This window comes from Schistocerca piceifrons, chromosome X (genome assembly GCF_021461385.2).
Source record: "Schistocerca piceifrons isolate TAMUIC-IGC-003096 chromosome X, iqSchPice1.1, whole genome shotgun sequence".
In the NCBI taxonomy this organism is placed as follows: domain Eukaryota; kingdom Metazoa; phylum Arthropoda; class Insecta; order Orthoptera; family Acrididae; genus Schistocerca; species Schistocerca piceifrons.
The window spans coordinates 232,880,385-232,895,228 of record NC_060149.1 but is presented as its reverse complement, the minus strand read 5'-3'; the positions used below and the strand labels follow the sequence as shown (position 1 = coordinate 232,895,228).

The following is a 14,844-nucleotide window of genomic DNA, read 5'->3' as shown; positions in this document are numbered from 1 at the left end:
TCTTTTGCAGGCAAGTGCTCTACTGTCTGAGCTACCCAAGCACGACTCAACCCCCCATCATCGCAGCCTTATTTCTGCCAGTATCTTGTCTCCTACCTTCCAATCTTCACAGAAGCTCTCCTGCAAACCTTGTAGAACTGGCACCCCAGAGAGACAGGATATTGCGGAGACACGGCCTAGCCACAGCCTGGACGATGTTTCCAGAATGAGATTTTTACCTCGCAATATCCTTTCCTCTAGGAGTGCTAGTTGTGCAAGGTTCGCAGTAGAGGTTCTGTGAAGTTTCCAAGGCAGGAGATGAGATACTGGCAGAAATCAGTCTGTGAGGATGGAGCGTGAGTCGTGCTTGGATAGCTCAGACTGTAGAGCACCTGCCTGCAAAAGGCAAAGGTCCCGAGTTTGAGTCTCAGTCCGGTGCACAGTGTTAATCTGCCAGGAAGTTTCATAGCAGCGAACACTCCAGTGCAGAGTGAAAATCTCATTCTGGAAGGATGTATTTCGTGAGACCTCTGTAGCAATATGTATGGGAACCTTTCAAAGTTGTATACCGGGCAGTGATTAGGTGGCTTGTGAAGTACAAGCAGTCATGAACCTGAGTGAGAATTGTATAACTCACAGCTGCCATTTTTAGAATTCCATGTTTCTGTGCCTATTTATTGATGGGATGCAGCCTCTTTCTGAATGTGGAAGTTTTGGCAATGATATGGAAATTTTGCCAATAATGGTATCTCATATACCTTGTACAGCTGTTTTAAAATGTTAGATCTTTTTACACTGTCATGAATCAATAGTCTAATGAGTTGTACAGTATATCAGTGTGTGATGTGATATGATAAAATACAGACAACCAAAGTTAAAATGATGGTGGTTGTAATATTAGATAGCACCTTCTTATGATTGTAATCATAATAGTTTGTTGAGATGAAAGCTGGATTTTCTCTGTGTATTCTGTAAGTGACTATTTTTGTGTTCAGTTAGTATTATTCTTGATTTGAGGCTGCATTTTGTGTTGGACACATCATAGTTCACTTAGAAGAGCTGGGGAATGGGAAGTAGCTAAAAATCTTACTGATGTCAGTAAAAAAAATTATTATGTCTGTGTTAAGATTATGGTCATAACTTCAAAAATAATGAGCATGTCTATAGTGCTATTTAAGAGGTGTCTGGTTGTCCGAATGATGACTACTTGTGACAGCTACACCATTGTAAATCTGATAAATAAATTTGCCTAAAATATCCAGATTAGCCAGTAAAGTTTCAAAGGGATTTTTCTAAGGCATGGCACTCACAAGAGTGAGAAAAGTTGAAAATCTTCCTTTAGGTTTACACTCAGGGAAAACATATTGTATAAATATGACAAACTGTGAAGTTCTGGAAATCTTTCTAACTTGTTCATGGTAAACACAGAAGTAAATCATTCTGAATATTTTTCAAAGTACCATTTCAACTAACTTCTGTTTATATTTCTTTTATTATACATGGGCACAAACAAGTAAGCAAACTAACATCCATTTTTCAGTTACAGATTCCTCCAAATTGACAATTCTGTCATGATTCACTTCCTAAATAACTTAGCTTCTGGCATTGGTCAGTCAAAGTGTATGACGAGGATCTTGTCTTTGAGCAAGATTTAAGTTAAGTTACTTTACCTAAACAACTGCATTGAATTTTCACACCCCTAAACAACTGCATTGAATTTTCACACTTTTAATCACATGCTAGACATTGCACACATGAAAACTTGTGTGTTCCAACTCTGAAACTCTGTTAAGAAAAAAATTTGCTCGTGCAAGTTTTGGTGACTTCACTGACACTAACAACAGTAACTCATGTCCATCATTGTAGATTGGAAAATTGTATCATATGATGTTCCTTTCTACTCGATATTTAACGAATGGTGGTTCATCCTTCGCTGCAACGGGTTAATGAAACCAAATTGAAACATTTGTTCTTGAGAAAATTTGGCACTACATAAAGACTGTAATGTGCTTTTATTTTTTTCTGTACATTATTGGAAAAGCACTCTCATAAAATTTGAAAATGTCTACAGCAGTGCATTGAATTCACCATCAACAATATGTGCTCTATAAAATCTCTCTTTTTATAATGTTTGCTTATTTTTTATTCTATGAAAGAAGTTCTTAGAACAAGTCAGGCCTCCTCTAGAACTTATTATTAGAAAAAAAATCACAATAATAAAATATTGAGCTGTGAATTTTTAATATGAAAATTCAATGCAATAATAAAGAAATTAATGCAGCAAAAGAATTTACTGTTTTCGTAACTATTAATAGTGGGCAAGAAAAGAACACTGTAAGGAGTTGATTTATTCCACGCACTACATTTCAAAATATATCTTCCATCTGTGTGTTTAGGTGAAGTGTTTATATAATTTCTGTTAAAAACACGTGCAGTTGGAAGGTACCTTCTGAAACATTTATTGTTAGCGGTACGAAGGTGTGCTGAGAAGTAATGTCTCAGTTTTTTTTATGTGAAAGCCCTTTAAGGTTATTAAATAAAACAAACTTCATTAACATTCTATATCTTTATTCATCATGTCTACATTTTTAGTTTTCACTGTAGTCATCCTGGCAACAAACACATTTCACCCAATGAGAGACCAGTTTGATGATACCCTCACTGTAGAATGTTTGACTTTGTTGGAACCACGGTCTCACCTCTGCTTGCACTGCTTCATCCCTGCCAAAGTGAAGTCCTCCAAGGTAAGGTTTGGAAACAGATGAAAATCGGATGGGGCCAAGTTGGGACTGAACGGAGGATGACAATGAATCCAAGGCATCCAATTGTTGCAGATGTCGCAGTGCACCTGTGTGGTCTGGCATTGTCATGCTGAAGGAGATAGTGCACCATGTGTGAACAAACTCTTCTGCGGTTAGAAATTCAACTACAGAATGCTGTTTCTCACACACCAACATAGTTATGTTAAACGCCACCATGTTACGCACTATAGTTGCAATTTGTGTCAGTGAAGTGTGAAAGTTGACAGAGTAAGGTGCATGACATGTAATACCTCAACCAAAATTGCAAACAGAATAAAAAATTCAGAGACATTAATTTTCAGCACACACTAGTAAATCAACCCTAGCAAAGGTTGGACATTTTATCATTGCATACTCATGTTGCCATGGTCATCACCATTTCGTGTGAAGATGGACACGTGTCTAAAGAGGAATGTGTCACCCATGGCCATGACTAAGAACTATTGTGGCATTTGCATGGAATAATTTGAAATTTGAATAAACCTTCAAAGATCCAAATCAGGATGGTCAGATCAAGTAAACACATCTGTATTCTCTGTAAATGCACTTCTTTAAATACTTTTTCACACATTAAAATAAGCTGAAATAACCATAATACAGTTAAGTGGACTCAAAGTAGTAATATGTGCACAGTATTATGTAATGCTACATGAGAATTTACCTGTTTCTACAAATCTTATTAGTGTGCTAGGACACAGGAACGTAATTAATAACTTACTTTCTCATAACACAATGAAGCAGGTCTAATGAGTTCCTACAGAGACTAATTTTAGTGGTTTGTAGGAAGTTGAATGGGTAATTCTGTTTCAAATAGCAGGGTTGATCTAATTTCTTGTGTATCTGTGTACTCTTATATCTGCCTTTATGCCATCCATTGTTAAAACCTGTACGTAATGAATTGGTAACCCATTTTTAATGTCTGGAAGAGTGAACACATCCACCTAAGAGGTATAAACGAAAATATTTTCTGCTACTCTCCTGTTATTTTCCAGTTGGGAAATTCAGTGTGGGAGGCAAATGGAATCCAGAAAGAGGATGTTGGATTTATCTCTTCTTATCATAATCATAGCGCTAGGATTCTCACATACAACTACAGTCTAGAAAGTCTGCTCATAAATTTTATAAAGTTAAAATTAAGGGTTGTATAATGATTCTTCTTACAAGCAAAAACCCAAAGACAACCGTCATCAGTTATTTTGATCCCCAAATAGCAGAACTCCTTTACTACTTTAAGTGTCTCATTTCCTGATTTAATTCCTTCAGCATCACCCGACTTAATTTGACTACATTCCATTATCCCTGTTTTGCTTTTGTTGATGTTCATCTTATATCCTCCTTTCAAGACACTGTCCATTCCGTTCAACTGCTCTTCCAAGTCCTTTGCAGGTGCTGACCGAATTACAATGTCACACACACAATAAAAACAAATGTCACACCTAAGAATGTATGGTACAGCCTGCATTTATTTGCTCTCAAAGCAAGCTTCCACAGTTCTCACTCCCTTGCAGTTTTGTTCTAGAAACATGTAAATATGTTAGAGAGAAACAAAAACTTTAACATAAATGAGCGTGATACCAGGCAGCCTCTGTGTGGAGTCAGTAAGGACATCAGCCTGTAAAACCTTTACTACAAATAGTGTTACAGAAACTCCAGATAGGAATATCAACAATTTAGGAAAAGACATTGTTACTTAGTTTAAAAAAGACACATGAAGTGAAGTGGCAGACAGTTACAATTAAGACACTTACATAAAGATTTTGGTCACAGCCTTCATCAGCTAAAGAGAAACACACACCATTCATATGCACAAGCAAGCACACCCTATGCGGGCATGACTGCCAACTCCAGCATTCCGGCCAGAGATGATGGAGTCGGCAGTCTTTTGTGCATAAGATGTGCTAGCTTGTGTGTATGAGTGGTGTGTGTTTCTCTTTTGCTGATAAAGGCTTGTATGTGAGTGTCTTTTTAATTGTGCCTGTATGCAACTTAATGTGTCTTCTTTTTGCTAAGTAGAAATCTGCCTTTTTCTATAATGTTTGTAGAAGTGGACAATGGTCTGCCACAAAAAATAAGTTATTAACCCATTTTCACTTTTTATAAATCTCTAAGACCATTTTTATTAGATAGTGGCTTTTAGTCAGTGACAGAATTTTCAGACCATGTTAAGTGCAGCAGCCCTGAAGCAAGAACATGCAAAAACAGCTAATGCTGCTAAAGCAAGATGTAATAGAAATAATTATGGGAGGGGGAGGTTGGCAAAGCTTATAGGTGACAGCATAGGTGGGGTTGGTGGGATCACTCATGGGAAAATTCCTGCAGTAGTGGGTGTTAGAGCTGCACCTTTTTTAGATTGAAGTCAGCTAATAGGTATTCCTGCTTAAGGGAAGTCTCTCTAACAAGGGAATCACTTTTGACAAAGCTTAGGTATCCGAGTAATGAGGGAATTAGTATATTTCATCAAAATATACAAGGTATTAGAGATAAAGTTAGTGAACTGCTTATAGATGTTGACTCTGAAATTATTGGTATATCTGAACACTTCTTAAATAAGGAGATAATTCAGAGGCTTCCTTTACCAGGATACAGGTTGGCTGGCAGCTTTTTGAGGAGCTCTTTGCTGTGTGGGGGAGTAGCCATGTGTGTGAAAAACGGCATCCCATTTGAGTCAATTGACGTTTCAAAGTACTGCACTGAAAAGGTGTTTGAATGTTGTGCAGGTGTGGTTAAATTTAACGGAGCTAAACTTCTAACTGTTGTTATTTATAGATCCCCAGACTCCGATTTCACAAAAGCTAAAGCTAGAGGAGGTTCTTGGTTCACTTTATAGGAAATACAAAAAGTTAGTTATATGTGGTGACTTCAATATTAATTGTATAAGTGATTGTGCAAGGAAGAGGATGCTGGTAGGCCTCTTTAATTCGTATAATCTTATGCAAACCGTATTCTTTCCAACGAGAGTGCAAGGGAACAGTAGAACAACCATAGACAACATTTTTGTTCATTCCTCATTACTAGAAGGCCATTCTGTTAGCGAAAAGGTGAATGGCTTTTCAGATCATGATGCAAAAATTTTAACTTTAAAAGATTTTTGTGCTGCAACACGTGTTAAATATAGTCATCAGCTGTTCAGGAAAGCTGATCCAGTTGCTGTAGAGACCTTTGTAAACCTTATAAAGGAACAAGAGTGGCAAGATGTTTATAGCGCTGATACAGTAGACTATAAATATAATGCTTTTCTCAAGACTTTTCTCATGCTCTTTGAAAGTTGCTTTCCGCTAGAATGTTTAAAACAGGGTACTAGCACAAACAGGCAGCCTGGGTGGCTGACTAGAGGGATAAGAATATCTTGTAGAACAAAGTGGCAGTTATATCAAAACGTTAGAAACAGTCAAAATCTAAATGCAGCAGCCCATTACAAACAGTATTGTAAGGTGCTTAAAAATGTTATTAGGAAGGCAAAAAGTATGTGGTATGCAGATAGAATAGCTAAGTTTCAGGATAAAATTAAAACCATATGGTCAGTCGTAAAGGAAGTTGCTGGTCTGCAGAGACAGGTCGAGGATATAGAATCAGTGCGTAGTGGGAATGTCCGTATTACTGATAAGTCGCATATATGTACAGTATTTAATAATCACTTTCTGAATATAGCAGGTGAACTAAATAGAAACCTAGTCCCAACAGGGAATCATATAGCGCTCTTAGAAAAAAGTGTTCAGAGACTGTTACCTGAAATGCTCCTCCATGATACTGACAAGAGGGAGATTGAGTTAATAATTAAATCACTAGAGACCAAGAACTCTCACTGATATGACGGGGTGCCTAGCAGAATACTGAATTATTGTTCTATGTATGTTAGCCCAGTTCTCAGGCATATCTGTAACTTTTCCTTTAGGAGTGGTCGGTTTCCTGACCGATTAAAGTACTCGGTAGTCAAGCCACTTTATAAAAAGGGAAACATTGATAATGTTGACAATTTTAGACCTATTTCTATTCCATCGGTGTTTGCTAAAGTTATCGAGAAGGTTGTATATTCAAGGTTACGGGAGCATTTAAATTCACATAATTTGCTGTCAAATGTTCAGCTTGGTTTTAGAAATGGTTTAACAACTGAAAATGCTATATTCTCTTTTCTCTGTAAGGTTTTAGACGGTTTAAATAAAAGGTTGCAAAGGCTAGGTGTTTTCTTTGATTTAACGAAGGCTTTTGACTGTGTTGACCACAAAATATTACTGCAGAAGTTGGACCATTATGGAGTAAGGGGAGTAGCTTACAATTGGTTCGTCTCTTACTTTAAGAACAGAAAGCAGAGGGTAATTCTCTGCAATATTGAGAGTGGTAGTGATGTTCAGTCCCAATGGGGCACTGTTAAGTGGGGCGTTCCCCGAGGGTCGGTGCTGAGGCCACTGCTGTTTCTTATTTATATAAATGATATGCCTTCTAGTATTACAGGTGATTCAAAAATATTTCTGTTTGCTGATGACACCAGCTTGATTGTGAAGGATCTTGTGTGTAATATTGAAACAGTAACAAATAATGTAGTTCATGAAATAAGTTCGTGGCTTATGGAAAATAATTTGATGCTAAATCACAGTAAGACTCAGTTTTTACAGTTTCTAACTCACAATTCAACAAGAACCGATATTTTGATCAGACAGAATAGGCATATTATAAGCGAGACGGAACAGTTCAAGTTCCTAGGCGTTCGGATAGATAGTAAGCTGTTGTGGAAAGCCCATGTCCAGGATCTTGTTCAGAAGCTTAATGCTGCTTTATTTGCCATTAGAACAGTATCTGAAATAAGTGACACTTCAACACGAAAAGTAGTCTACTTCACATATTTTCATATGCTTATGTCGCATGGTATTATTTTTTGGGGTAATTCTTCTGATTCAAAAAGGGTATTTTTGGCTCAGAAACAGGCTGTTCGAGCTATATGTGGTGTAAGTTCGAGAACCTCTTGTCGACCTCTATTCAAAAATCTGGGAATTCTGACATTGCCCTCACAGTATATATTTTCTTTAATGTCGTTTGTTGTTAGCAATATTAGCGTATTTCCAAGAGTTAGCAACTTTCACTCAGTTAATACTAGGCAGAAATCAAATCTGCATGTAGAATGCACTTCCTTGACTCTTGTGCAGAAAGGAGTGCAGTATTCTGCTGCATCCATTTTCAATAAGCTACCACAAGAACTCAAAAATCTTAGCAGTAGCCCAAACTCTTTTAAGTCTAAACTGAAGAGTTTCCTCATGGCTCACTCCTTCTATTCTGTCGAGGAGCTCCTGGAAGAGCTAAAAAATTAAGCAAATTCCAGTGCTACATTGTTGATTTTCTTCATTGTTCACGGAACAATAAATAAATAAATAATACAATGTATTCTGATTTCTGATGTTACTTAACGTGCGTGCGTGTGTGTGTGTGTGTGTGTGTGTGTGTGTGTGTGTGTGTGTGTGTGTGTGTGTGTGTGGGGGGGGGGGGGGGTGGCATGTGCACGCTAGTGTGCATGCTCTTGATCAAATGACATCCCACGATCTGTAAACATTTACTGGATTAATAAAGAATTTTAATTTGTACCGGCAAGAATATGCAATGGCAGCATTTATATACAAAGAAACATAATTCACATCTGTGTGGCTTGCAGCTGTAGCATTGTGGATCATATCAGATCAGTAGATTGTAGCTATTCATGTAGATAACTTTGGCTGATGGCATGATATAATTTTCCTGCTAAAATCAGAGATTCATTTACTTGAGCAACAGTTCCGTGGTATCAAAAGGTCGTTGATGGCACTAGTAAACTGTGCTGTGTATCCAGCAGAATTTGGTATGTTGTATGTTTTAAAGTTACTGTTGAATGTCTTCTTCCATCTGCTGAAGTGTCCATAGCATATTTATGATGGTTAATGGGTACTGTGAAGAGACTTTAATATCTGGAGGTGTATAAAGACAGCAGCCTACTTCTCTTTAGGTATCCCATCAGTGTGGCTTTTCACCAGTTACAAAGTGCAGTGATCCTTTGTAGGAGGACTGGACACATGGTCAGGATGCATATGTTCAAATTCCAGTCAGACTGACCTGTTGCATGTTGTCTGTGTTTGCTCTTACCAGTGCAGGTTAAGTCTGGGACCCTGGGTCAGAGAAAGTATAGTACAAGAAATCTTATACATCAGATTTTATTTTAAACAAGCCATTTACTAATTTTTATATGATTTGTTTACATTCATAGGTCTAAACAGGAATGTACTGTCAGCTGCTCAGTAGTTTACCCTGGCAGTGTCTTTATGAGTTGACTTCCAGATGAAATTACTGTCTTTGACAAAGGAATCTCTACAATCCTAAAGGAGCAGATGATGTGCATTTGTTGGAATAATTTACTCATTTGCTGTGATGCCTTGGGTGATATATAGATCATTCAGCAAATGTACCCAGTAAACAAAGGAGTTAACACATACAAGACACCTTTCACTTAGTACAGTAGCAAGGGAGTGAAGTATTATTCGTCTGGGTGTCAGGCCGTGCAGGAATCCATGGAAATGAGCAAGCTTACATGGCAGCAAGGGGTGATGGCAAGTAATCAATGTACTATCCCATGCTGTCCCCTTGGCTGCTGTTACCCATTGAGTAGAAGAGTTAGGTGTCAAAAGGAGACTGAGTGGTTGGCAGTAAAAAGTACAAATTAAGCCTGATAAAGCCAACAATTTTGCCATGATGAACATCGTTGCAGTCACACAGGTAGAAATTAGTGGCCTTAACATGACTGAGAATAGGGCACTGTACTCTGACACAAAGGCAACTCCAGGAGGACCCACCAGGGTGCATTGCTTGTTGTGTACCAGTGGTGCTATGTCACATTTTCCTTGATTGCACTTTATATTCTGAAAAAAGGGCAGCAGTTTGTCTTGATAATGATTTGTCCACTTAAATACAATGAGATGAGTGTGGAAAAGGGTTTAAGGTCTTGCATGTTGTGTAGATTCCTGTCCAAATTACTGAGTAGATTATTTTAATGTATCTGGTTCATCCTTTTAGAGTTAGTGATCAAAGAAGCAACAATTATCTGACAATAGTTTGCAATTTTTCCTATATGACCATTTTGTGCCACACTTTCTGTCTATATGATCAGACTAATCCCAGGAACCACTGTACAAGATTTGACCCGGTTTTGATCCATGTTGAGCTTGGTGGTCTATCTGACCTAGCTTTCACATTTCAACAATGTAGAGGTGTGCTAGGAATGAAATGTAGATTAGGCTCCTTTCCACAGTAGGATACCTAGCCAGGGACATGCAGGTTTCTGAAGTGATGTTAAATTTGAAGCTCCTACTGCGCTATATGCACATTAGATACCCGTGCAGATGCCTATAAATGAAGTTACTGTTACACCCAGACAACTCATCCATGGTGTCCCTCCTAAGAGTCGTCATGTAAATTTTCTGCTGTTTTTCAGCAGACATTTGCAATTTTGTTTTTGCAGTGTGTAGCTGGAGTCAGCCAAAGCAAATACTGCTCATCACATCTTTCATACAACTCCCTGCATCAATGAAAGCATTGGTTTGTTTCCCTGTTACAAACAAAATTATGTTTAAAGTGAAATTTTACATGCATGTTCAATAGAGTGGTCCCAAATTAGTGTAGCGCAGTACTTGTTTTATCAATTTGTATTGACAGAAACATTAAAAAATGATGAATAACCAGTACTCCGGCAATGGGGATACACTACACATGGCCTGCACCTGAATAGGATGGGGAAAATATGTTAGCTTCTGTATTACCAGAAACTGTAAGGGGGTCCACAGTCACACAAGGAGTGATACCTGTGGTTAATGGGTCCAGGCAGACAGGTTTTTTAGGTTAAAGCCAAAGTCCAGACAGATGACAATCAAGATAAATAGAATAAAAGAAACTTCATGTACAGTAAATAGGGGTAAAGCTAAGGGCAGTATCAACTTATTTCATCAAAATATCAGGGCAATAAAACATAAAGCCGGCCAGAGTGGCCGAGCAGTTCTAGGCACTACAGTCTGGAACCACTCGACCACTGGTTCGAATCCTGCCTTGGGCATGGATGTGTGTGATGTCCTTAGATTAGTTAGGTTTAAGTAGTTCTAAGATCTAGGGGACTGATGAACTCAGATGTTAAGTCCCATAGTGCTCAGAGCCATTTGAACCGTTTAAAACATAAAGTAGATGAGCTATTAGTGTGTTTAGATGACCTCAAAAATAAGAGTGATATTGATATACTCTTGTCTGTCTGGACACCATGTAACTGTGGGCATGGATAGTGTCAATATAAGTGGGTATAATTTGGCATCTTACACTTATAGATCTAGGCTGGATAAAGGAGGAGTTGCCATTTTCATAAAACAAGGGTATAAATGCAAAACTGTATAAGTAAGCAAATTTTGTGTTGATCGGCACTTTGAGGTTTGGGCATGTGAACTTCTGCTAGATAATGTAGTACTGATATTAGCAACAGTGTATAGGTCCCCATTAGGAGACTGGGAGCTGCTCATAAAAAAAGTGTGACTCCCTATTATGCTGTCTGTCAGACAAAAAGAAATTATTAATCTCTGGTGATTTCAGTGTAAACTTTCTAAGTAACAGGGTGTATACGACCCGGGACTACCGGGAGATCCAGGAAAAACCCGGGAATTTTTTCATCCGGGAGAGAATAAGGATAAACCCGGGAATTTTTCATTGTTTTGGCTTTTGTTTTCAGTTAAATTTTTGTGATTTTGACGGGTAAGAACCAATACTCTAACAAAGGATATTACTGTATCCCGCTTCTGCAGTATTATATTGCAGCAACAAAACATGAACGGGAGAAAAAAAAACCGAAAATAAAGCTTAAGTCGCAAAAGAAATACGCCATATAAAACACAGTGCTCATACAAGCGTTTGCCAACTGCAAAGTGTGTCAAAGGCTTTGGGAAGACTATGCAATTCTTCCTAACAACAAATTGTCTCCGATGAGCGTGACGTCACAAGTGTTTACTTTAGATTTGTTTGAGCAGTTGCGGACTGGCCCTTGTGCGTGTGCAGTTTAGTCACGTATGAGAAGAACCAGTCCCCGCTTCTCGCTACAGACGTGTGGCTGGGCACTACTATCTAATATTGCTCCGGTTCGGAAATATCGGAGATCCGGGGCTGATTCACAGAGCGGTCTGAGTTCTAGTGGGGAGTCTCCACGTGACCCGTGTTTACGTTTAGTGATTTTGCTGTTTCCTCTTCATTTATTGCTCTCACATTAAACGAAAACAAAACGGATATCTATGGCCATGAGCTATCAAATGAATTAAAATACGTTCTCGTAATTACGGAAGGCTAAAATGTGTTATTAGTTTCAGGTTTTATCTCCACCTTTCTGACAGTCAGGCATTAATCGCCTTGCAGAACAATGAAGTTATTTTTGTCGGTTTGCTAAATAAATTTGGCTTTCATTAATCTTTTCCGCTGGGGCAGTCAATTTATTTGAAACGAAGTGTTTAAATCCATACTATGGGCTAGTTTCAACTGTTCGCTGCATTTCAAAAGTGCATGTTTTCATCTTCTAGCACGTATGGCATTATGCCATAATAAAGAACCAAACATGAGATAATACAGTACCGGTACTCAAGATAATTTACGTCCAAATCTGGACATACGAATGTGCACTTTAAGCCGAATTATGCATTGTAGTATGGTTCACGAAATTCCGATGTTCTTGGAGTATCCTGATGTTTTGTTTCTTTTATGACACAGTGTAAGATCTTTTAATGTTTTACACTTACGAGCATACGGGCTTCGTGCATCATCGTAGATGCGCAAGCGCGGTGACGCCTGTTTCTGGCACTCTCTGGCAACTACTGAAACGAACCTATTTCTAACAGGTCACGGGAAAATATTTCGAATGGTTGTTACTTTCAAAGTAAATGTCCTTTTATGCAAGATGAATTATGTGCGAGAATGTACGATGCATTTTTTAAATCACAGAGCGTTTGACTCTCATTTAAAAATCAAGTCTTTGAGGACATACATTTAGAAAAATTTCGAGCTCAGAAGATCATACATTTATGTTTTTATTAAAAATTTTACTGACGCATTTGTGTGTTGTACCTTAAAGTGTAACACGCGCAAAAAAAATCAACATTATATGTGAAAGCTTAGCTGCTCTTGCAGCTTACTAACCTCAGAGACCAATATTGTATGTGAAAGCTTTGCTTTTCTTGTAGTAACGCTGTGTATGTTAATTTAAACCATTAACTTTTCCTATTTGTGTGTACGCGCTACTTAACACTGATTTTGCTATTGGCTGACTATATCACATATCCTACGCTAGAAGAACCGCTGTCATCGGCTGGTGAGATCCCGTGACGAGCTAGGACTGGCTACAAAAGCGCATTGCAATCTTGATTTCAATGCTTCGGAAAGTAACATGCGGCGTTTGGTGGAATTTAAATTTACACTTTTGTAATATGCAGCGTACATGTTGCTGCACATCAAAGATCTTTCCAAAACGTGTTTTTTTTCTATAACCATTCAAAAGATTGATAATTTTTACAGTTCTGAGGAAAAGTATACTGTCACTTGACAGGGAAAAAGTGTATTTTCACCTGAGAGAAAGTGTAATTTTTTTTCTTGTCCACGTATACACCCTGAAGTAATTCTGATAGGAAACGTGAACTAGAAGTGTATATATAACTATAACTTAGAATCAGTGATCAGTTCCCCTACACATATAGCTCAAGACAGTAGCACACTAGTAGATAATGTATTTGTACAGAAAGAGGATGTAAAACAAACACATGCTTTTCCTGTGGTAAATGGATTGTCAGACCATGATTCACAACTGATTAATTTACAAAACCTGACAAGGTTTACAGTTCGGAAACCATTAAGTGTGAGGTCGCTCAACCCGGTATCTATAGAGCACTTCAGAGAGAGCTTAAGAAATGTTAATTGGGGAGATGTATATAATGAGCCAAATGTTAATGATGAATGCAACATATTTCTTGATCAATTTATATTTCGTTTTTGAACATTTTTTCCCCAAAGAAAATTACTAAATGTAACACCATACGCTTTTCAAAGAAACCTTGGATTACTACAGGCATTAAAGTGTCTTCAGAAAGAAAAAGAAAACTGTATGAGACAGCAAGAACTAGTAAAGATCCAGAAGTAGTTTTACACTGTAAAATTATTGTAACATACTGAGAAAAGTTGTAAGGAAATCAAGAAGTATGTATGTTAGAGAAGAAATTAACAACTCCAGCAATAAAATCAAATTAATATGGAATGTTGTTAGAAGAGAGACAGGAAAAGTAATCACTGGGGTGGGATGTGTTACTTCACTTCTGGAAGGTGTTAAATACAGTTCCACGCTATTGCCTGATAAACAAAGTAAGAGCCTACGGAATATCAGACCAGCTGTGTGGCTGGATTGAAGAGTTTTTAGCAAACAGAACACAGCATGTTGTTCTCAATGGAGAGACATCTACAGACGTTAAAGTAACCTCTGGCGTGCCACAGGGGTGTGTTGTGGGACCATTGCTTTTCACAATATATATATACACTCCTGGAAATGGAAAAAAGAACACATTGACACCGGTGTGTCAGACCCACCATACTTGCTCCGGACACTGCGAGAGGGCTGTACAAGCAATGATCACACGCACGGCACAGCGGACACACCAGGAACCGCGGTGTTGGCCGTCGAATGGCACTAGCTGCGCAGCATTTGTGCACCGCCGCCGTCAGTGTCAGCCAGTTTGCCGTGGCATACGGAGCTCCATCACAGTCTTTAACACTGGTAGCATGCCGCGACAGCATGGCCGTGAACCGTATGTGCAGTTGACGGACTTTGAGCGAGGGCGTATAGTGGGCATGCGGGAGGCCGGGTGGACGTACCGCCGAATTGCTCAACACGTGGGGCATGAGGTCTCCACAGTACATCGATGTTGTCGCCAGTGGTCGGCGGAAGGTGCACGTGCCCGTCGACCTGGGACCGGACCGCAGCGACGCACGGATGCACGCCAAGACCGTAGGATCCTACGCAGTGCCATAGGGGACCGCACCGCCACTTCCCAGC

The 14,844-nt window shown here is 38.7% G+C and overlaps 1 protein-coding gene across 2 annotated transcripts in view; it reads left to right on the top strand.

The window, feature by feature from the left end:
* Positions 1-14,844, top strand: part of LOC124722963 (serine-rich adhesin for platelets-like) — a 45,123-nt gene that overhangs the window by 13,528 nt on the left and 16,751 nt on the right. The window lies entirely within an intron of this gene.